Source organism: Chiloscyllium punctatum, chromosome 8 (assembly GCF_047496795.1).
Source record: "Chiloscyllium punctatum isolate Juve2018m chromosome 8, sChiPun1.3, whole genome shotgun sequence".
NCBI classification, from domain to species: domain Eukaryota; kingdom Metazoa; phylum Chordata; class Chondrichthyes; order Orectolobiformes; family Hemiscylliidae; genus Chiloscyllium; species Chiloscyllium punctatum.
Genome location: NC_092746.1, coordinates 36,520,506 through 36,546,013, shown reverse-complemented (window position 1 = coordinate 36,546,013; position 25,508 = coordinate 36,520,506). Strand labels below are relative to the sequence as shown.

Sequence of the window (25,508 nt, the reverse complement as noted above, 5' to 3'; positions counted from 1 at the left end):
ATAGACTATTTATTCCAGAGATAAGGAAACCATCACTGTGCCGCATCATCTCTACTTTGTTATGATGACAAGGAATTCTTGCTTAAAGGAAATGTTCGGTTCTAAATGGTGGGAGCATGAGTGTAGTTTAATCATAGAATCCCGACAGTGTGGAAACAGGCCATTAGGCCCAACAATTCCACACTAACCCTCCAAAGAGTAAGCCACCCAGACCCATTCCCCTACCCTATTACTCTACATTTCCCCTGACTAATGCACTTAACCTACACATCCCTGAACACTATGGGCAATTTTGCATGGCCAATTCACCTAATCTGCTCATTTTTGGATAATGGGAGGAACCCGGAGCATTGGAGGAAACCCATGCAGACACGGGGAGAATATGCAAACTCCATACAGACAGTTCCCAAGGCTGGAATCGAATCTGGGTCACTGGTGCAGTGACGCAGCAGTGTTAACCACTGAGACACTGTGAATGACCTACTTAAATTTTGCAGGTCAATTCAGACAATTGTAGCCACTTATTAATTCTTCTGATATCCATGAATAATTACTGCTGTTAGGGGGAGATCCATGCTATGTGGGAAGCCCAGTAAAATTAGCTGCACACGCTGATATCAAGTTAAGGGAGGGGGGTGGGGGGTGGAATCACCTCCATCAGACCTACTGGGAACACTGCCCTGTCATGTCAGCCCTCCTTAAACCTTGCCCCCCACCCTGGTCTCTAAAACCTATGCCCTCACTGGTGTTTGCCAACCAGGCCTTGCCAATAACGCAGAAGTTCATTCAATTCAGCTTCCCTAAGCTCTTTTTTCTTCAGAGACAGTCATGTACAAGCAATGGCCTCTATGCAAACTTGCTGCTATAGTGATGGCAGAGCTGCTGGGCATCCAATTGGCTGGCAGCTTTCAAAGACAAGATCTCCTCTCCAGATGAAGACAGAAGTTTAACACCACACCCCTCCCCACTTCTTGTCTTCTTAGGAAGTACCTCGAGATTGAAGATAACTCTCTGTCACTCTGAAGTTGTAAGTCCAGAGGTGACTCAATAGTCTGCTACTGGGTCTGTACCTGCTGCCACCGATGGGTCACCTAGTGTTTGCTAATGCAGTGTGGGCGATACTTGTACACATTCCTTCTGCTGTTTGCCCTTGGTCTGTTGGAGATGTTCAAAATGGTAGAAACCTTTGTAGATGATTATTCTCTAAATTGGGTGAACTTGGTTTACAGCTTTCTGCGAGTCAAACAGGCCTAAGGCGACCTTCCTCCATTTATTAGGGTTCCAGATGAGATACCCCAAACCACTGAACGCAAGGGGAGGAGGGGTGAATTGGCTCCCCTTCTTTATTCACCCTGTGCACCCACATGCATCCTCCCGCGCTCCCTCACCACTTCTGGTTGGTCAGAAGTTTAAGTTAGAAACTACCTCACGGGTACCTTACTCCAAGACACAAATGTACTCATGTTTTAAAAGGAGCCAACTTACCCAGACTTCCTTGAGTCAACAATGAGTGAGTTCACTAATTACTAAACATGAGAACAATACAACATACTCCCACACAGGTTAGATGTAAGGAATGAGTCCAAAACCATAGGAGCCAATCAAAAACAGTTATATGGTTCAACACTGTGATGTCATATTTGAGGTGGGTACCATAGATTTTATTTTAAATACAGGCTGATTACACCAGGAAATGCCCGCTTGCTACTCACTGCAAATGCTGTCAAATAAGTATGGGCACTTTTGTGAATCTGAAGATATAGCTTGAAGCTTAAAGGTCCTGTCAGGGGATCTATTTTTTCAAATCCACTTCCTTTCATGTGACATTAGTATCTCTCACAGGATTACATCGTCTGTTCCTGTTCCTGGCAATCGGATACTTTTGTCCACATTCAAAACATGTCCCTACAAATGAGGAATACTTTCTCGCCAGGGTCTGATCTTGATAGAAGGTGGAATGAATTAATGAAAAAGCGAGTTCTTTGACAGGAATTCACTATGGTATGGGTAGCCAGCCACTGTAAGAAGACTATTTTGGATACAAGGGAATAAAGTACAAATTTAGCAGAATTATACTGAGATTTAATTAATTAAACAATCAGGTCAGATTGCTTCAATTTAGTTTGCATCCACTTGAATTTAGAAGGTTAAGTAATAATTTACTTGTTGTTTAAAGTTACAAAGAGAATCATAGAATCCCTACAGTGGATAAAAAGGACTTTTGACCCATCAGGTCTGCACCAACCCTCTGACCACCATCCCACCCAGACCCAGACCCAGCCCCCCCCCCAACTCTATCTCCGTAACCCTGCATTTGCCATGGCTAATCCACCTCGCCTGCACATTTTTGGACTGTGGGAGGAAACCGGAGCACACAGTCACCCGGGGCTGGAATTGAAACCATGTATCTGGTGCTCTGAGGCAGCAGTACTAACCACTGTGCCACCATAATAAGGTTGATGTCAATAGTGGCTCAAAGAGTAGCACTCCCTCCTTTGGACATGTAAACACAAATTCAAAGTTGCCACTACAGTGCAAGACTGTGGGAGTGCTACGCTGACAGAGGTAATAACTTTCAGTGGACACATAAATGCAAGGTTCAGTTTGCCCAGTTTATCATAAGAGATCCTATACTACTATTTCAAAAAGGGATAGGGTAGTTATTTTTGCTTTTCTGGTGAAATCTGTCTTTAACCCAACATTGTCAGAATAGGTTATCAGGCAATTATCACATTTCTTATGCCAACTGCCAGCCACATTTCTTCGATTACAACATTGGCTGTGGAGGAGCATGGGGTCTACGGAGCTCATGAAAAGTGGGATATGAATATAATAATTGCATTCTGGTAGAAAAATCCACAGAAGGGGCACAAGCCTTAAAAATAAGCCTATCTGGGTGTGAAATAAGAAAGTAACTGATTAATGGTGATCTGGAATACCTGGGCTGTGGGCACTGGGGGTCAATTACAATTTGCAAGACTGAAATTGATGCATTTTTGAATAGTAAGACTATCGAGGGATTTTGGTTCATGTGAATGGTGCTGGGCTGTAGATCAGTCATCAGTTCCCACATTAAACTATCTCCTTTTACAGGCAATTTAATGTTTATTTTTTAAGGCCACAATGATGAATTGCTGTTAACTAAACATTCGGTACATTTTTCCATAATGTACTTTCAATTCAGGCAGCAGTAGCAGCAGCAGCAACACTGGATCCTGGACGTTTTTTGTCTTTTTCTTTATTGTGAAGCTTAATTAAAAGGTTGTAATAAATGGACCGCGGTATTTTCTATTCCTCGAGAGGTTTTCTGCACATTCAATTGGCACTGTGTGTTTTTTATAGATTATAACAAGAAGTCACAAAGAAATGTGAGTTTGACAGAAAAGTAATGTGTAGTGATTTCAGTGTGGAATGGCCAGGGTATAAAACAGGCTGCTGATCTAACTCGGTGGATTTTACGGCCCCACACCTGTGTATTTGAAAGCAGGGTGGCTCATAAAATAAAGCACATAAAATAAAACAGGTGGCCTTCCCACCCACGCTGACCTGTCTCCAACATTATAGCTGAGGGCAAGTTGTCAGACAGCCTGCCCAACCATGGGCCTATTGCAGCTCCAAGTGCTCAATTGTGACCTCTCTTCGGGGGTCTCAATCCACCCCCAGCACTGATAGCTTGGCAGCTTTTGTTCGGCAGCAATAAGGGGGATTAACACCTTTGCAGGGAGGGTCCCTCGTGCCTATCGGGGCACCTAATACTGTACTCACCTTTAACTCTTCTGACCTAACCTGGTCCCAATCTCTGCCCCCTGTTCACTGGGACCTGTCAGACAGGACTGTCTAAAACCTCAGACTTACCTTAAGACCTGGCATCACAGCCTAGATTTTCAAACTCAAGGCTGAAAGCAAGATTTGAGAAAATTCCAAAATTAGTCTGCCCATCTCAGGGACGAAGGTATTTCAGTGGGGAGGTGCAACTGCAGGCAATTAGGCTCATCTTGTTGGAATAACGTTTGGATATATCCACAGGGATAGCAGGTACAGAGATGGGCTGCTTAAACTGCTCACTTCGGTGTTGTGACATTACATCTCAGATCAGAAGGATACTTCAGCCCTTAACCCTCACACACTCCTCATGACCCATCCATACGGACTGCCTGTAACCATTCATAACCCCAACATTCAATCCCCACGGCTCATCATATCACCCTACGCCAAACCATCCTCCCCATCTACCCCCCAAGGGGACCTTATGTCATCAACATGCCAGATTGTTGACCTTCAATCTGGATACATTGTATAGAAGAAATGAATGATGTCATGACAATAGGATGTGCCAAAGTATATTTTTAAAAGTTAAAATAAAAGTCATTCATTCATAATGTTCTACTTTCAATTTATAAAAAAAACTCCTTCCCATGACAGTCCATAAATATGCTAATTATTCAGACCATTTAAAACATCATTAGCTGAAACTGTTAGCACTTGGAATCTCAGAATTCGATGCAAATTAACATGCTGACATTGACAGCAGAAATCTGGAGCCAGACATGTCAATCAAGTAGCCGTTCAAATGTTTCACTTGAGTAATAGATTTCAAGGACCAAAAGGGGGCACAACTTGCCATGTTGGGCATGAGTGGCCATAAGTTTCATTTGGAAGGAATAGCTTGGCATGTGAGACCTGAAGCACCTAATTTTGTTTTAACCAATCCAGCAGGAGTAGGTGTAAATTTGATGACACTACGATTTCATGACAAGGTTGAACAGTGTGGTGCTGGAAAAGCACAGCAGGTCAGGCAGCATCTGAGGAGCAGGAGAATAAACATTCAGCCCATTTCTGATCAAGGGCGCATGCCCGAAACGTCAATTTTCCTGCTCCTCGGATGCTGCCTGACCTGCTATGCTTTTCCAGCACCACAATTTTCCACTCTGGTCCCCAGCATCTGCTGTCCTTACTTTCTCCTAGTTTCATTATTTCCCACCCCTAGAGCAAGTTGGACCAGTTACAACTGTAAATTCAGCAATTGTTTGGTATTATCTGTTATTCCATGAGATTTAATATGCATTTGCAAAGTAATAAAATGACGGAAGTGAGAAGCAGGACTGAAATCTGAACCCTCACTCACAAGACATCCATAAGTCATTTTTGTCAATCTTTCAGTCTATGACATTGGCTGAAAGCCTTGAACTAAATGTGACATTTGTTCTCTGACATTTCTATGACCTAAGTATCACTGCCCATATTGTAAAACTGCACTTGTACAGCTTGTGCAGAGAATGCAATTCACATTGTGCCACAACACTACAGGAATTTTTGTTTTTGAAAAACATACCTTTCAATATCTTGATTATCAGAACAGAATGCTACAAACTTGCCTTTTCCATTCTTGTTGGAGGGGATGAGTATTTTAAAACAAAAGATACAATTTGACGGTGATGATAGGCAAACCTAAAATTGATAGTAGCATTCTGAGGGCACAAGAGACCCTATTGAAGAATGTCCAATGGCACATTGGCTCGAACTGCATTTGGCCTCTCCATTAGCCACCTGCAGTATAGGACAGAATTTCATCAACCAACGAGACAGGCCCAAACATTTCCCATGAGCCTCCTGTCCACTACCAATCTATCTTCAAATTTACTTGCCTGCCCACCCTTAGCTAAATTCAAATCTTTCATGGTGATGGTGTTACACAACTTGCCATTCTTCTGAGGTGGAATTTCGACAGACGAAGTTGGGGGAATCAAATCTCTAATCAATTAACACATCAGGGATGCTTTATTTGCCAAGCATGCTTTAACTAGTACTGTCAGGTTCCTGAACAGCAAAATCTTAAAGGAACCACTCCAGGCTGCTATCAAAAAGGAGAAATTGTGAATTTTACCGTTCCTGAGCATGAGAGTAAGCTAGCTAATAGTATAAAAGAAAATTGCAGGAGTTTCTTTCGATATCTAAAAAGTAAGTGAGAGACAAGACAGTAGATGACTGCAAAATTAGTGTGGAGAAATAGTAATGGGGAGCAAAGAAATGGCAGAGGACCTGAATCAGAACTTTGTATCAGCTTTCACAGTGGAAGACACCAGCACCATGCCAGATTTTTGTATGTGTCGAGGGCAGAGGTGTGTGTAGTGGCAACACAAAAGGGAAGGTGCTGGGGAAGCTGAAAGATCTGAAAGTGGATAAATCACCCAGACCAGATGGACTACACCCTTGAATTCTGAAGGAGATGGCTGAGAAAATTGTAAAGGGCATTAGTGATGATCTGTCAGGAATCACTCGAGTCAAAATGAATCCAGATGACTGGAAAATTGCTACTTTAACACTATAGTATGGGTAGCCAGCCACTATAAGACGACTAATTTGGACACAAGGGTCTCCTGTTTAACAAGGGAGGGAAGGAGAAGGCAGAAGACAAGAAACTATTGGCCAGTTCAACTGACCTCAGTTGTTGGTAAGATTTTAGAGTCTATTGTTGAGGATAAGAATGCAGAGTATTTGGAAATGCATGGTAAAACATGCCTGACAAACCTGTTAGAATTCTTTGAGAAGGTAAAAATCAAGTTAGACAAGGAGAGCCAGTGGATGTGATCGATCTGGATTTCCAGAAGGCCTTTGACAAGAGGCCGCCACATAAGAGCCCATGATTAGGAGAAAGTTAATGGCATGGTTAGAGGCCGACTGGCTGGCATAGCTGACTGGCAGAAGGCAGAGAGTGAGGGTAAAGGGTCTATTTCAGGGTGGCAGTCAGTGACTAGTGGAGTTCTGCAGGGTTCGTGTTGTGACCACAACCATTTGTGTTATACATTAACAATCTGAGTGAAGGAACTGATGGCATTGTTACCCAGTTTGTGAATGAGACAAAGATAGATGGAGGGACTGGTAGTATTGAGGGACAGGGAGGCTGCAGAAGGACTCGGACAGGCTGGGAGAATGAGCAAAGAGGTAGGACTCTCTAGTTCAGGACTCTTTTAAAGTTAACATGTAGGTTTCGTTGGCAATTCAGTTTAGGTCAATGAAGGAAGTATTTGGAAATGCATGGTAAAACATGCCTGACAAACCTGTTAGATTTCTTTGAGAAGGTAAAAGTCAAGTTAGACAAGGAGAGCCAGTGAATGTGATCTATCTGGATTTCCAGAAGGCCTTTGACAAGAGGCTGCCATATAAGAGCCCATGATGAAGGAAGGCTCGGCCTGAATCCTCTGGAGTTGAGAAGTGTCAGAGGTGTCTTAATTGAAACACACAGGATTGTGAGGGAACTTGACCAAGTAGATGTGAAAAGATGTTTCCTCTTGTGGAAGAATCGAAATAGGAGTCACAGCTGAAAAATAACAGGCTGCCCAGTTAAGACAAAGATGAGGAAAACATTTTTCTTTTAGAAGATTGAGTGTGATTGGAATTCTTTTTCTCAAAAGTCAGTGGATACAGAACCTTTAAGGTAGAGGTAGGTAGATTCTTGATTACCAAGGGGGATGAAAACTTATCAGAAAATGCAGGATGTACAGTTGAGGCTTAAATGGGATCAGTCACGATATTATTGAATGGTCAGGCAAGCTTGAAGGACTGAGAGACCTACTCTTTCTTCTTGTTCATATGTTCATATTTGATAGCCTCCTCTTGGAAGATCGCCAACTCAGTCTCGTCACCAGTAAGCACAGGCTCGGGATCCTCACTTGGTCCTGTTAGTGGTGTCCTTAAACCTGAAGCGCAATTCAGCCCTGTCCCACATTCTTAACTCTCCACCCAGAGAAAGAGCTCTTAACGTTCACTATCTCAAATTCTGTAAAAATTAGATACTTCCTAATGACATCACCTCTCATTCCAAGTGCCAACTTTGCATACATCTTCACTAAGAAAGGAAATCCATCTTTAGGTAAATAACCGAAGCTGTACACAGTTCTCCAGATGGTGTCTCACCAAAGCCTTGCACAATTATTGCAAAACTAACTTACTTTATATTCGAACTATAGAATAGAGGCTAATGTATCATTTGCCTTTTGAATTATTTGATATTACTGCATGTTAGTGATTCTGTGAACTAAGTACAGAGACAACAAAATCCATCTGTATATTAGCATTTACCAGTCACACCTTTCAAAAAATACTCAGTTTTTCTACTCTTTCTGCCGAAGTGGGTAATTTTGCATTTCCCTACATTATATTCCATCTGTCACCTTGGCACTTAACCAGTTATATGTTCCTTTCCAGCACCTTTGCATCGTTCTCATAACTTCTATTCGCATAACTTACATTTCCATCAAACTTTATACGATTCACAGCCTTGAATAGGTTACACTAGTTCCTTTAAGATAATTGGTACAGATTGGATCATTCGAATTTTAGCATTCATGCATCATTCCCAGAAGGTGCAGGACAAAGGGCTTTGGCCACATATCTTTCTTTTCAGGAGTACTGAATGAAATATTAATTTCCTCTTTAAATCATCCTCAGTGGACAGACCTGATGTCCTCAGATTGGGAAAGATTGTCTGAAAATGTGAACATCTATTCCCTTTCTGTTTTCAATCAGGCTCCCTAGCCCAAGGATTTTCAGACATTTGATTGTTATTGATAATGGCCGATGTAAGGAGGCAGTACAAACTGCCCTTTTCCTGGAAGTCTTTCAGCATTATGAACACGAGGTGAAAGAAACAGTAGAATACAAGGGCCAATCGTTACAGGCCAGAAATTAAAGGTGACTGGTCAAGAACCAGAAATGACACAACAAATCACTTTTTTGAGCAATGAGCAATTTGCATTTGGAAAACACTGCTTGAAGATTGGTTGAAAAAAGCTGGGAATTGGATAAGTGCAGAAAGGCTTAACTATTGCAGGGACATGGGGAAAGTCAGGACAAAGTGGCCATCTGGATTTATTTTCAAAAGAACTGATGTCGATTTAATGGGTTAAAAGGTCATCTTTTCTGGTCTGGTGTTCTGTGTAAATAGATAAGGCCTAAGCATTCAATCTTGCAATTCTGTACCAGTTATAGCCTGCAACCAGAAAATGAGGGCCTCAATTTTATCAAGAAATGTCAATTTTAATGAGTTTCATAGAAGTTTCTCTCCATAAGCTCTTTTCAGCTTTCTCTCACAATTCTTAGCAGCTCCTCTCATCAGCTGGGCACCAAATCTCAATGATGCCTCACTTGTACTATCATGCCTCTGTCCAAAGGCAGTGGTACACATCACTGCTGGGACCTCCAGGGATTCCAGATCCCACTGTCATCTGTTTCAAAACCCAGCCGTGCACCACATCAAGTGTTACCTGCCAGGAGTTGCCTTTCACTGTGCACTTAATGGGAGGGGAAACCAAAACGAAATGCTTCTCAGGTCATATAGGTGGCACAGCAAAAACACATGCACAATCATAGATATTTTGCTGTTTCAGAACTAACAGAAACAATTTAACCAACACTTAAGATCACGTCTGAAATCCCAGTTGAAGGAAGTGCTACATTCTCCACAACACCCTTCAAAAACTAACATATTCACATTGTTTCAAGTGAGACCATCACACACTGGAAATCCTTTAAATGGTTGTAAATATTGACTTTTACTCAGCCCATTGTGTTTTGTGGTTCTCCTGTTCTGAACAAAGTGAAACAGCTCATAATGGTCAACATTTCCCAGTCCTTCTGGAATCCAGGAAGCAGCAATCACCTCTGTACCTTTTCCTTTCCAAAAGAACATGCCCGGTTTACATAACTGCTGTGCTTAATTCGATCCCTCTAATTCCTCTTTCTTTCATACCTCTTCAATAGCTGCAATATACTTTGGGTACTATAGTAACCAGGACTGTACAATACCTTTCAAGTCTGGTCACACTAATGATTTATTGCAATTCTTTACTCACTGCATTGTTGCGGTAGCTTCAAATTATTTTTCCATCAGGATCCCAGATATTGTCCAGAGAGGACAACACCCCCTGACTTCACATTTTCCATAAATGTGACTTTCTTTAAACTTAATTAAAACTCCCTGCCAGATCTTTTTTCGCCATATAAAACAACTTACAGTGCTCTGTACTGAATTGCATCTGCCACCATTTGGCCCAAATTTCACAACTTTATCCATAATGGCTGCCAAATTTACTGGTCCATTATTTCCTGGACAACGTTTTTTAAAAATCAAATAGCAACATCTGCCTTTCTCTGATCCAAAGAATCCTATAGTATTTAAAGATTGCTGAAAGATTTGTGTCAGAACTTCTTCAATTTTGTCCTTGACTTCCTTAAGAATCCTCACATGCATCTTATCCAGACCCCAAGATTTATTCACCACCGCAGTTATAAAGTTGTTCAGCAACCATCTTGTTAGTAAAGCTAAGTGTCACAGAGTTCCATAAAACTCTTCAATCCCCATTTTAAGATTAAACATTACTGAACCTGGTTGCAACACCAGAGATTAAAACTTTATTTGATATTTTGCCGGTTTCAATTTGATTTTCCTTGCCATTTTATTGTCTTCTTACATACTGTTGGAATGCAAACATCAGATATCAAACTCTTCAGTCTGTAGTTTATTTGTATTGCTTTTGAAACAAGACAAATATCATTTGATTCAAGAGTATTCACTATTTTTCACCAAACTTTATTATTTTTCTGTTTCCCTACCTAAAGTAAGTGCAGAGCAGAGAGATCTCTGACACCTTTTCTCATTGACATAGACATTATCCCACAAGACAAAAAGACAAAATCATTTTCACCATCAGGATGCATTGTTTACGTCTGTACAACAAACCAGCAGTACCCAATCATTGTCATTAAAACTTGCAGTGATATCCGATTAGCTGATGGTGGGAACACCATTTTACAGAAAGAAAGAAATTAAGTAAATTGTTTCCTGCTCCTGTGTGATTTAAATTTAAAGAATTACCTACAGCGTTAATTTTAGACTTGTAGCCTCTACTTGGTCCACAAACATGCTGTCAACTGACCAGTGTCCCACTGGATGTCAGGGCAGTTTAATAGGAGGAATGTCAAATTCAGCTTGGGAAGTAAGTTGCACACAGTTCAGCAAAGGGGGCAACTATCTCTTTGAATATCCCTTCTCTCCAAACTGGAATTTAGAATATTTGTTTCATAGACTGGGAACTTGCTCAAGTTGAGCCCATCTCTTTCTTTGGTCTTTCTCTCTCTCACTATTTCATTCTCTCTCTCTCTTACTCTCACTGTCTCTCTTGATTCTGGCAAAGTTAAAAATTCGGAGCGACGCTCCTTCATCAGGTGATAGTGCTCCGAAAGCTAGTGTGCTTCCAATTAAACCTGTTGGACTATAACCTGGTGTTGTGTGATTTTTAACTTTGTACACCCCAGTCCAACACCATCTCCAAATCATTGATGTTGGCAGGCAGTCCACCCCTTATATTTCTAAAATTGTGGGCTGTTGAACAAACAATGTAATGTTGTCACATTATTTTGACAAGCGATGCATTGCATGTTTAGAAAGTTGCATTAAAAATGGTGGTTAGCTATATTGAGAGCTTGTACAGAAGCAAAGTTACAAATTTTCTCGCATTAAAGAGAGAAAAGCATCTCCAAAATAATTCTCAAACCCATTCTTTGATGTAAACAATACACTTTTGGAACACTTAAAAAATGACTGGCTATATTTTATCCTCTGGTAATGAGAACTTCCCATATTTGGAAAATGTCCTTTATACTCTTAACTTTTTCTCACATGAGCCAGTAGAAGATAAAAAAGCATTTAACATTCTGATGATCATAGTGACTTATAATATTGGAAGCTTCATTGTCACTACTGTCATCAAGCAGTTACCATATCTGCAAACCTGTTCTTTTCCAATACTGACACTGGCTTTCTGAATTAGAAAACAAATTATGAAATGGATTATTAACAGGTTGAAAATTGAGTTTACCATTTGGTTCATCTAGGTCCTTGTAAAAACAAAGTTAAAAGAAATTGATTTGATATATCAAGGCGTTAACATCCAATGGCAATATGCTAAAGTAATACCAAACAACTTGAAATCAAACCAAACATAATTAGAACATTATGCATCATTTATTCAAACAGAAGGCTAAGATTTAAGAATGAACACTAGCCTTTCAATAAATGATTACTGCACAAGGCTTCAAATCTGACTATATAGTTTAAAACATTTTCCTTCCCAACCAGAAACTTACTCACGTGTAAATCTCATCAGTCTATTAAGTTAAAAGCAGACATACCTAATTGGTTCCAGAAGTTTTTACTTTCGCTGAAGAAGGAGAAAAGGAAGCTGATAATGAGCAACTTTTTAACAGGAGGAGGCTGTGAGCAACAGCTAGTTATGTTGGTCGAAATAAAAAGCAATTTTACGGTCAATTGGTTAGAGCATCTGGAATTGTAACTTGTAGAGTAAGGTAATGGAAGGTTGTGGAGCTCACACACAGTGCAAAGAGCTCCACATTAACACATCTGAGAACCAGCCATTGCAAACCTGGGGATTCTAAAAAAAGCTAGCACTGTTTGGTGTGGTCTAATCGCCACTTTCACTATATGTAAACATCTAGTAGTTGTAAATCCCTTCTATAAGTCTTGCAGCACCTCTGTACATTTATATAAATTTACTGTAGATATGCATCCCCCCTACTGATGCATCAAATTGTTATGTTAAATGCACCCCTAAGTGAACGAATGCAACTTTAAATTTATGAGTAGTAGAATTGCTTTGACTTATTAGCATTATTTTCAAGATCGTAATACGTAGATAAAAGTAATTATTTCTGTCATCCATTGCAGATGACTCGCAGTACAGGTAGCAATCCTTTAAACAAAATCCTTTAGGCTAGTTGCTTTTTGGAATTTGGAATTTTTCAGAACTTGGAATAAATTACATTTTCACAGTGAAATTAAAAATAATTGCCTAACAGCAGATGCACGTGTAAATAGTACATGCACTGAGACACAATTGATGCCTGCCAGTGCTGGGTCACACCGCCACATCACATCTGAGAGGCATGGTTTGAGTGGGTGTGGAGTTTGGGCACCTGTTCGCATGCCAAAATGATGCTCCACACTCCGCGAAAAGAAATTTGGATATTGGAGCTTTTTAGATTTCAGAATTTTGGATAAAGGATTGTGTACCTGTATTACAATTCTGAAGGTGCTGCAGAAAATGCTTAGATTTGTTCAGTCTCTGAAAGAAATTCCATTCCTCTCTGGGTTTGGACACTTCACACTTGAAATCAGCCTTTAAGATGGTGTGAGAGTTGGACTTATCAGCATTTCACTGAGAAGTGAATAGGGAGTAGTGGTGTTTGGCACGTCACTCCAATTCAGCGTCAATGCAGTGAGAGTCGGGGACCCTCCTAGCTTGAGAAAAATCTACCTTCTCAAAGGTTCAACAGAGCTCTGCAATTACCTGCACTCTGACAATGTTTATGATCCAATTGCTCCCAGCAAGGGCAGGATCACCATTTCTGAAGTGATCAGCAGACTTATGCCCCTCTCATCCTGTACTTGTACCAACAAAGCTGGAGGGTTAAATTTTGGTCACTTGGTCATTAGGAAAAACAAATAGCCACTTCAACAAACCACAGCATAGCAATTGTGAGAGATTCAAATCCATCGGCTGCACTACAAAATAAAAATGCCCACCTTCACCTCTCAGTTTGGTCAGTGGAATAAATAAATGAAGGAAACAACTTGGCAAGAGAAATGTCAGAATTAACTGCCCAGAGGTTCACCAAAAACTCCAAAATGCCCTTTATATTGTTCAAGATACAGAAGGTTCCAAACCTGTACAAATTTAAACTAAAAATGAAAGTCTATTTAATTAGCCTTTTTTCCAACAGTAAAATGCAGTCTAATTATAGAAATTAAAGTGAACTGTCAGATATTGTGATACAATTGTTCCTCTCACAGCTGGTTTTTAAACCAATGCAATCCTATGGTCCTGACTGTGGTAGGCCCACACTTCCATATCTAATCGGCTCATTTGCAGTTTTTCTCTTTTTTCCATATTTCATGGATGATTCATTCCTCCAGGTTTGTTTTCTTCATTTTCAAGTCTTATATTTTTCAAATTGTAGATGGCTTCAAAAACTCTTTTCTGACCTTTGTTTGTTACTTGGCACTCACCCTCATTCTAGCACGTTTAATGGCTGATCACATTTCCAAAACTTCCCTCTTCCATCTGACGATCATTTTTCTCATAAATCTCACAACCTCAATCAACCTAATTTCAATAGCACCTTTGAGCAGTCTAACCGATACCACAATGAAGATCAGAAAGATCATAAACTTATCATCATCTCTGTATTTCCCTCGATATCATGTTGTATTACACCTTTAATATTTCCTTTTGTTCTTTCTTGTCTGGAGCTCCGTACCTAACATCACTGTGGGAAGATCTTCAGCTCAAAGTCTGACATACTACAAAGAAAAGGCCCACTTGTCATACTCAATAGTTTACGATATTTTCTAATCAACCTGTTTAGAGATTATACCATATACCACTGGAGAAGGTGGGACTGGAACCCAAGTCCCTGGCTCAGAGGTAGGGATACTATCACTAGGCCACAAGAGACACCCCCTTCAATGGTTCAACTATTTACGTTCATCCTTTGACTGATCTATATCCGCTCGGTTTAATTGATTAAGCCTGGGTGTAACCTCTAAGAACTAAAATAAGCAGCAGCTTTAATGAAAACCTGAAAAGCCAAAGCTGTGAACATGGGTGTGGAAATCAGGTGACATTGGAGGTATTTTAGAGCACTGTAAATAAATGTGTTTTAGAATTTGAACTAGTCTCATTGGCATTCTTCAGGATTAATCGGCTATAACAAATCGTTGATTATATAACAACACCATTAGCCAATAAGTCAACAGAAAAGACTTTGTCAACTTCACAGACAGAAAGGGGTGAGGAGGAAATCCAATGTTTCTTAGTTTCGCTTTCACAACACGGAATAATTTGACTTTGAGTGTTAGTACAAAATGGGCGATATCGAACTGATACCCTTTTATTTCCAATTTTTATTTACATTAATTTCAAATATGCAGATTGGCTGCAACCAACCTTGTAAGATTGCCAATAGTCAAAAAAACGTATAATTCCAGAATGTTATAATGTGGCATATCAACTTCAAGCTCTCCTGTGATATAAACTGGTGCATTGTCTTCGTTTGACAAGTTCTAGAACACCTAATCACTGCCTGAATTTTATTATGAGAGTAGGAGCCACCATAGATTCCCACAGCCAAATTTGGTAACAGGAAGATATAAACGGAAAGCGCTAGAGAAGCTCAGCTGGTCTGGCAGCATCTGTGGAAAGAGAAACAGAGAGTTAATGTTTCAATCCCAAAATGACTCTTCTTCAATGTCTTCAGTTTTGAAGAAACATAATGTTTCTCTCTGCACAGATGCTGCCAGACCTGCTGATTTTGTCCACCACTTTCTGACTTCTTATTTCTGATTTCCAGCCATTTACATTACTATGCATTTATTAGGTGCTAGGAAGATGTGGTTCTGAAGTGCAAATGTGGTCAGAAAAATATTTTGCAATAGAACTACACAGATTTGAAATGCTGGGATTAGATTCCTCGTTATCTCAGAAACTCCATGCAGGAGGTCGAAACCACAGAAAATGTGAAAATTTCATTAGGCAGAAAGAAAACATGGTAAAGTTTTTAAAAACCAGTACATAGTTTGAAATAAAATAATGAATTTTTGAGGCACAACTTTTTAATGGTAACAGTGTGAGCAAAATCTCTGGAGCCTTTGAGAACTCTTTTTCTCTTGTTGAGCTGGTGAAAGTAATGTCAGCATAATAAATTAATCAAGGGTCAAAAATCATATCAGACAGACCTCCTAGCAATTATTCTTGTCCATCAGTGGCTGCATGGCAATGCCCTCCAACTTTGGAACCTGTTTGGCCTTCTTTATAGCCACTGTTTTGGGAGACCACCACAAGTGGAGGGCTTCCTGGCATGCAGCATCTGAAGGAGTTCACACATGGACCCAGAGCCTTCAAACAGGGAAAGCTTTGCAAGAACATCTGTCTCACCTGCCAAACGATTCACCAAGTAATCGTCTAACTTCTTACTTGCATGGATAATTAAATGGGATGTAGGTGAATGCATGGGAAAGTCATCCCAGCACATGGTAGATATTATGCCATCCAATGAGCTCACTGCATTACCTCAACTTCAAATGACAAAATTCTGCATGGTTTTATTATGCAATGGTTTTATTATGCAATAGGTTCACAGAATAAAATCTTTAAGTGTTTAAAATTTCCAAGAGATCTGATGAGCTTTGAAAATAATGTCATTGAACTGTTTGAAAAACGCAGGTACAAGTCGAGATTATATCAAAATATGCTTTGAAAATTGAGTTAATCATCCATAAGATGCAGGCGTTTGTTGTCATTTTCTAAGGTGGTGGAAAAGGATGATACAAAAAGTAATTACCATTGATTAAAATACATGAAGCATTATCCTGAAAAATTCTAATCAAATATTTATTCTGCATAACTGTGGATTACTAAAGCTATTCCCTGATATGTATACCATACATGGATCAAAGCTCAAATGCAAAATACTGTGGAGACTAGAAAGCCATTACAAAAAAAAAACAGGAAATGCTGGAGATACTAGATGTCCCCCTGAAAGGCCACTCATTCAATGTGGAGTGAATGTTAAATTAGTGCTGAAACACTCAGGGAATTTACGTGACAGATTATTGTAATAATAACATTCACAACGTTCATTGAATTTTATTGTTTGTTCCTGGTGGAATTGTTTTTAGTTTATTTCCATCTGGTTACTAGATTTCTTCTATTTAGAAAAGAATGAAGAAGCACACATTTTGGTGAGCAGAGTTCATGCAAAAATCTAACCATCCATTTTATAGCTTGAGCCTAAAGGCAAAACAGTTTCTGGCATGTGAAAAATGCCACTTCTATCATTCATCAGTGATGAATAATCCTAAAAAATAACAAAAACTAATTCTGAGATAAATAACCCGAACGTTCTTTGGGGTCAAAGTTTTCACCACCACACAGTGGAATGGGAATATTACAAAAATACACAATTTTCAAACTCAATCAGCTTTTGGTATCTTTTGTCATATCGAATAAATAATTTGTTTTTTGTTGTGAGGTAACATTCTGAAATATCTGTAGCTAAACTTAGAAAATTAATAGCTCAGCATGCACTGAAAATTCCAGCTGCTTTGCTTTTTCCTTAATGTTTACATGACACAGCAACATCACTCTGCAACCTTGCTGTTTTCACGATTCCTCAATGTAACTGATAGGGCAGAGAATTCATTTCTATTTCTATTTATACAATCTGAGACACAGAATACAGAGGTGGTACTGAAGCTAAGATTGGTCATTAGGTTGCTTCTGAGGTGCTCCTGCTTTCACCAACTAGGTGGCAGAGTTTTACTAAAGCTATTCCCTGATACGTATACCATACTTGTAATGCGCTGGCAACATGGATCAAAGCTCAAAAGCAAAATATTGTGGAAACTAGAAAGCCATTACAAGAAAAAACAGGAAATGCTGGAGATACTAGATGTCCTGAAAGACCATTTATTCAAAGTATTGAGTTGGACTTTTTCCACAGGGCGAGAAGTGCAATGGGAACTGTATCTGTTTTTGGGTTGGAAACTAGTGTGTAGCTGGCAAACATTCAAGCTGAGGAGGTTAACAGAGATTAGCCCTTAATTGATATGTGATGGGCTTCCTGGTCAATTTGAGCCAGTTGGAGTGGGCATGCAGTGGATCGGATAGAGTGTGGTCTCATTTCGATTCCCTATGGCAGCTTGTGCTGACACTGTTGATTGTTCAGAGAGAGCAATCTACTGACAGTGCCAAAGCCTTCCACAGAACCAGAAGGGATTGAGTACATTGTCACAAGGAAGTTGTAAATCTGGCACCCACCGCAGGGCTGCCCCTCACTTCACCAATTAATTTGGGTCAAATGTTGGAAGCATCAGGGAGAGGATGGCAGTGGAAGGGCATCCCATCATGGAGCAGGACCACCGCCCCCCCCCCCCCCCCCCCAATTCAGCATCATATCTCTCCACCTCCTCCTCCTTAGATGAGTTACCACTTGCCGCGGCCTCAAAGTCTTCATGTTACACACCTCTCTGTGGGCTCATTTTCATGTACAATGCAACAGACCACCGTAATGACTGAGACCCTTATAAAGGAGGTATTGGAGGACTCCAGGCCAATGCCAGAAGCTTGATTGGCTGCTCATTAGTTGACAACCTAAGCAAGTGGCACTTGTGCACATCTGTCTGGAGCTCTCCTTGATGGGGCAACTGTTTTTAAAGAATATTTCTTGTCCCTCACATCCAGCCACAGGCTTAGAGTCATAGAGTCATAGAGATGTACAGCATGGAAGCAGATCCTTCGGTCCAACCCGTCCATGCCGACCAGATATCCCAACGCAATCTAGTCCGACCTGCCAGCACCCGGCCCATATCCCTTCAAACCCTTCCTATTTATATACCCATCCAAATGCCTCTTAAATGTTGCAATTGTACTAGCCTCCACCACATCATCTGGCAGCTCATTCCATACACGTACCACCCTCTGTGTGAAAAAGTTGCCTCTTAGGTCTCTTTTATATCTTTCCCCTCTCACCCTAAACCTATGCTCTCTAGTTCTGGACTCGCCGACCCCAGGGAAAATACTTTGTCTATTTATCCTATCCATGCCCCTCATAATTTTGTAAACGTCTATAAAGTCACCCCTCAGTCTCCGATGCTCCAGGGAAAACAGCCCCAGCCTGTTCAGCCTCTACCTGTAGCTCAGATCCTCTAACCTGGCAACATCCTCGTAAATCTTTTCTGAACCCTTTCAAGTTTCACAACATCTTTCTGATTTGAAGGAGACCAGAATTGTACACAATATTCCAACAGTGGGATGTAGTGAAGATCTGAGGCAGTCTGACCTGGTTAGCTCAAGGTAAAATCGCCATAGTTTTACCAGACCATATGGCTTCACTCTCATGAGAGACAGAGAGGGAGTGACAACTGGTGGGGTTTAACTTGAGGGTCACCACAGCTCAGGTGAGGGTAGAGGTTGAGAAGAAGAACCCTCCACGGTAACCTCAGCTGGTGTCAGAATTGAACTCATGCAGCCAATATCACTCTGCATCACAAGCCAAACGTCCAGCCTGACTTGAAGGAAAATGAAGGACACATAACAGCAAAGTAAGTGCACACATGGAGGACGTTCTTGCTATGTTGCAGACCAACTGAATATTTAGAGAGTGGGACCATGCCCTTTTTAGCTACACACTCAGCATCTTGATGGTAACTTGGGTGCAACTGACAATTTCCCTGCACTGGCAATAGGAGGTGCGGGCAACTCAATGCCTTCTGTCCTGCAGGGCCATGCCTGTTGACACATGAACCTGATGTTTCTGAGGGAAAAGGACAGTGAGAAGTGGTGGTATGCAAACATTTGCAAGCCACCGAGGTCCATAGCTTATATTTGAAAGAAGGCAGAAATGAAGAGGTTCAAGGCAACTTGCAAGACTGTGAGGTGTGAGCCTTCAGTAAGGAGGGGACAGACTCCTGGCTGTGGGATCGAGTCTCCTGTAGCACTGGCTCCTGGTCACCTTCAGTTAACTCCACCTGATGGATTAGCTCCTGTTTGGGATTGACATGTATTGCCTTCTTGCCCCTCTTTCTCGTCCATATCATCTATTGCCAATACTTCCTTTAAGAATATTATCACTCAATATCACAGGGTCAAACTTAGATAGTTGCATTCCTAATGCCAATTGCAGCCTTTTTATTGGACCACAGGTTACTTAGTGCTAATCGCAGGCTTGTTTCTGCTCTCCTGTGCCCATGAGCTCTGAAAGTCAAGCTCCAGCTAGAAGGCAATAGTGAGTCCCCAGAACCAAGGGCAACTGCTCACCAAATGCAACCACACCCTGTCCATTATCCTTTTATAAGCAGGTATAATATCCAGGAGAAGCTCTAACTGGCTGTTTACTTTTTATTCTTCTCCCTTCAGATCACGTGCAATAGAAAAAATTCCATGCTTTAACTTCAGCAAATTCTTAACTTGCCTTTAAATGGCCTCAATCCCACCCTTGGCTAACAATGGAGTCAAGTTAGGTAAAGGGGCAGTACAAAGAGATCTGGGTGTTCTTATACACCAGTCAATGAAGGCAAGCATGCAGGTACAGCAGGTAGTGAAGAAAACTAATAGCATGCTGGCCTTCATAACAAGAGGAATTGAGTACAGAAGCAAAGAGGTTCTTCTACAGCTGTACAGGGCCCTGGTGAAACCGCACTTGGAATAATGTGTGCAGTTCTGGTCTCCAAATTTGAGGAAAGACATTCTGGCTATTGAGGGAGTGCAGCGTAGGTTCACAAGGTCAATTCCTGGAATGGCGGGACTATCTTATGTTGAAAGATTGGAGGGACTGGGCTTGTATACCCTTGAGTTTAGAAGACTGAGAGGAGATCTGGTTGAGACGTATAAGATTATTAAAGGATTGGACACGCTGGAGACAGGAAACATGTTTCCGCTGATGGGTGAGTGCCGAACCAGAGGACACAGCCTAAAAATAAGAGGTAGGCCATTTAGGACAGAGATGAGGAGAAACTTCTTCACCCAGAGAGTTGTGGCTGTGTGGAATGCTTTGCCCCAGAAGGCAGTGGAGGCCCAGTCTCTGGATTTGTTTAAGAAAGAGTTGGATAGAGCTCTCAAGGATAGTGGAATCAAGGGTTATGGAGAAAAGGCGGGAACAGGATACTGATTGAGGATTATCAGCCATGATCATAATGAATGGTGGTGCAGGCTCATAGGGCAGAATGGCCTACTCCTGCACCTATTGTCTATTGAATATCTAGGACAGCATTCTGTAGCTAATACACTGGCTTGTGCTTGTATTTCTCTGAGCACCTGTCCCATCTCCACCTCCATTTTCTATCTTCATGGATGCAAGGGGAGGCTGAAAATGTAGTCTATTAACTTGTTTACTTCACAGATATTCCCTGACTTGAGTGTTTATAGTACATTCTGCTTTTCTGAAAAGTTCAAGACATTCTTCAAATTGTGGAAGTTGATAGGCAATCAACAATAAAGATCATCACAGAATCATCAAACTGCTTTACCGCAGAAGAAAACTATTTGTCCATTGTGTCTATATTATCTCCTTGAATAAACATTCCACTCAGTGCTATTCTTCTTGCTTCTCCCTTTAACATTACACATTCTTCCTTTTCAACTCGCAGCCTGATTCCCTATTGTATGTCTTGATTAAACTTGCCTCCACCATATTCTCAGACACTGCTTTCCAGATATTAATAACCCATTGCATTAAAAAAGGCTTTTCTCATTTCACTATTGTTTCTTTTGCCAATCACTTTAAATCTGTGTACCTTATTCTCAATTCTTTCATGAATGAGAGCAGTTTCTCCTGATCTATTCTGTCCAATCTCCACGTGATTTTGAACACCTCTATCAAATTTCCTCTCACCGAGGAAAAGGAGTTATAATTTTTCCAAAACTATCTTCATAACTGAAGTTCCTCATCCCCAGAATTCTCATGACTCCTTTCAGGATTCTCTCCAGAATGAGTGGGGCACAGAACCCGATGCAATACTGAAACCAAACGAGTGTTGTGTGTTCATGGTGGCTCAGTGGTTAGCACTACTGCCCCACAGCACTAGGGCCCAGGTTTGATTCCAACCTTGGGCGACTGTCTGTGTGGAGTTTGCACGTTCTCCCAGTGTCTGTGTGGGTTTCCTCCGAGTGCTCCGGTTTCCATACACAGTCACAAAGATGTGCAGGTCAGGTGAATTGGCCATGCTAAATTGCCCAAAGTGTTAGGTGCATCATTCAGAGGGAAATGGGTCTGGGTGGGTTACTCTTTGGAGGGTCGGTGTGGACTGGTTGGGCAGAAGGGCCTGCTTCCACACTGTAAGGAAACTAATCTAAATATACAAGTGCTGAGGGATGATATTCCCAGAAATACATCCAGTGAAGTTATTTGGGGGTGGCATGGTGGCTCAGTGCCTCACAGCACCAGGGACCTAGGTTCGCTTCTAATCTAATCTTGCTCTTGCACTCTGATCCCTGAATAAACATAGCCTCAGATGCTGTATGTTTTATTAACGGCTCTCTCAGCCTGTTTTGCAACTTTCAATGACTTTGACACACACAGACTCAGGTCCTTCTGCACCTGCACCCCTCTTTATCGTTTTACTTCTCATTTTATATTTTTTTCTTTATGTTCTCCCCACCAAAATGAATCATTTCACATTTCTCTGCATTGAACATTATCTGGCACCTGTCCACCCACTCCACCAACTTGCCTGTGTTATTTTGAAAATCTACACTTCATACTCAAAGCTTACCATCTGCAAATTTTGAAGTTGTATCCTGTGTACCAAATTTCAGATCATTACTATATGCCAGGAAAATCAAGCACCCCAGTACCAACTCCTGGGGAAATCCACTCCAGCCCAAAAAAAAACCACCACTGCTTTCCCTCACTTTGACAATTCAGTCTATAGGTTGTTACAATAACTTCTGTACCATGAGCTATACCTTTGCTCATTTCTATGTTGGGCGCCTTGCTGAGATATTTATATCACTGATAATCACAGGGGAGGCGCTGGAAGACTTTAAGTTGGCTAATGTGGTGCCACTAGAGAGGAACCTTGATTATCCAGCATTTGATTATCTGAATATCGGATTATCCGGCAACATCACAATGTCCCGATGCTCAGCTAAACAATGTTATCGGACGTTCGATTCTCCAGAATTCAATTAACCAAATGAAATATTCCCCACCCATGTCCTTTGGATAATCGAGGTTGCTCTGTATTTAATAAAGGTGGTAAGGAAAAGCCAGGGAGGTACAGACCGGTGAGCCTGACCTCGCTGGTGGACAGATTGTTGGACAGAGTCCTAAGGGACTGGATTTACACGTATTTGAAAAGGCAAGGACTGCTTAGGGATAGTCAACATGGCTTTGTGCGTGGGAAATCATGTCTCATTAACTTGTTTGAGTTTTTGAAGAAATAATAGAGGATTGATGAGGGCAGAGCGGTGAATATGATCCATATGGACTTCAGTAAGGCATTTGATAAGGTTCCTCATGGTGGATTGGTTAGCAAGGTTAGATCACATGGAATACAGGGAGAACAAGTCATTTGGATACAGAACTGGCTCAAAGGTAGAAGACAGAGGGTGGAGGTGGATGGTTATTTTTCTGACTGAAGGCCTGTGGCCAGTGGAGTGCCACAACAATTGGTGCTGGGTCCACTACTTTTTATCATTTATATAAATGATTTAGATGTGAGTATAAGAGATATAGTTAGTAAATTTGAAGATGACACCAAAATTGGAGGTGTAGTGGACAGCGAAGAAGGTTACCTCAGAGTACAATAGGATTTTGATCAGTTGGGTCAATGGGCTGAGAAGTGGCAGATGGAATTTAATTTAGGTAAATGTGAGTTGCTGCATTTTGGAAAGGCAAATCAGAGCAGGACTTATACACTTAGTGGTAAGGTCCTGGGGAGTGTTGCTGAACACAGAGATCTTAGAGTGCACGTTCATAGTTCCTTGAAAGTGGAGTTGCAGGTAGATAGGATAGTGAAGAAGGCATTTGGTATGCTTTCCTTTATTGGTCAGAGCATTGAGTATAGGATTGGGAGGTCATGTTTCAGCTGTACAGGACATTGGTTAGGCCATTTTTGAAATACTGCGTGCAATTCTGGTCTCTCTCCTATCAAAAAGATGTTGTGAAACTTGAAAGGGTTCAGAAAAGATTTACAAGGATGTTGCCAGAATTGGAGGATTTGAGTTGTAGGGAGAGTCTGAATAGGCTAGGACTGTTTTCTCTAGAGTATTGGAGACTGAGGGGTGATCTTGTAGAGGATTATAAAATCATGAAGGGCATGGCTAAGGTAAATAGACAAGGTTTTTTCCTTGGGGTGGGAGGAGCCCAGAACTAGAGGACATAGGTTTAGGGTGAGAGGGAAAACATTTAAAAGGGTCCTAAGTGGCAAAGTTTCCACACAGAGGGTGGTGCGTGTATGGAATGGGCTACCAGAGGAAATGGTGGAGGCGAGTACAATTGCAAAATTTAAAAGGCATCTAGATGGGTATATGAATACTAATGGTTCAGAGTGATATTGGCAAAGCGCTGGCAAATGGGACTAGATTAGGTTAGGATATCTTGTCAGCATGGACAAGATGGACTGAAGGGTTTGTTTCTGTGCTGCACATCTCTATTGTGAAACATTATATCCAGTGATTTCTTAAAGTCCATCTATACACGTCAACAGCATTGATCAACTCTGTCTATTACGTTCTCTTTCTTGCTGAACAGGAAACGCATCTCTACAGAAAATTATCCTGAACACAGTCTGTGACTCACACCCTCAATACTCTGTTTTCTCTCCACAGATGTTGCCAGACCTGCTGAGTTTCTCTAGCAGTTTCTGTTTTTGCTTGTTCTGAACACACTTTAGGAACTCTTTAGGAACACTTCAACCATCTCAGACTATATTCAGATAATAGCAAAATATAACTGTTCTACAACTTTTGCACCTCCCTGTAATAATTAAGAGAGAATATTGTTTCATGCCTACACATGAAACGCATATATTTCCATAACACTTGGGAATTTAAAACATTCTTCAGCAATTCATTCGAGTTTGGCTAGTATGCTTTTTTAAATCTACTTTAGACCAGCTTTTCAATTTAAATGAATGCTATAAAAGAATATGAAAATGTATAAGTGCACCAAGTGGCCTGGTGATAGCAAAGTTTGAATGATAGGCATTGTATTAGTTTAATCTGGGGGAATTCATTAATTCACTAATCATAAAACACAAATGATTAAATCATATACGATATGCAATGAAACCTTTGAGTTATATTATAATGTTCTGACTCAGTATCCATTCTTTTGTTTAAATAATGCATGCTTAAATTTTATTGCAGCCCATTTTCGTGTGTAGGAGTCATGGCTCACGACCTGCCTATACATGCTGCCATTAAGGCTTGTAGAAGACAGGTTTGATGCTGCCTTTTCATTTACCAGATTATATGGTTGGTCTGAGCAATACTCATCTCACTGGCTGGCAGTGTCCTCCGCAGGGATTGAGTATTGTGCTCTGATCTCATGTGGTACAACCAGCGTCTTAAAGACAATTAATCTCTCTGAAAGGGAGGCTGTTCTTGCTAGAAGAGAAGTGATGGTGACTCCATGTGACTGACTATAAGGAGATGTAAAATGGAGCATCGGAAAAGACTAGAGTTTCCAAGGTGCACAACTGCAGAGCTGCAGATTTTCATGATGAAAGTGCATTGCAGGAGAGCAGTCATGTTCACAAGATGGAGGCAGACAATGCTCAAGACCCACTCACCAAAGGGATTGGGAGCTGGTGGGGAGAGAGATCAATGCAAGGAATCTGGACCAAAGAATTGGGCAACAGTACCCCAAGAAATTTGATTACATCATGCTTGTAGTTAAGCTCAATGAATGAATCTTTAAAACACCTCATA

General features: G+C 40.9%; 1 protein-coding gene across 1 annotated transcript in view; it reads right to left on the bottom strand.

Moving 5' to 3' along the window:
• Positions 1 to 25,508, bottom strand: part of agmo (alkylglycerol monooxygenase) — a 365,321-nt gene that overhangs the window by 72,527 nt on the left and 267,286 nt on the right. The gene's annotated exons all lie outside the window — the stretch shown is intronic.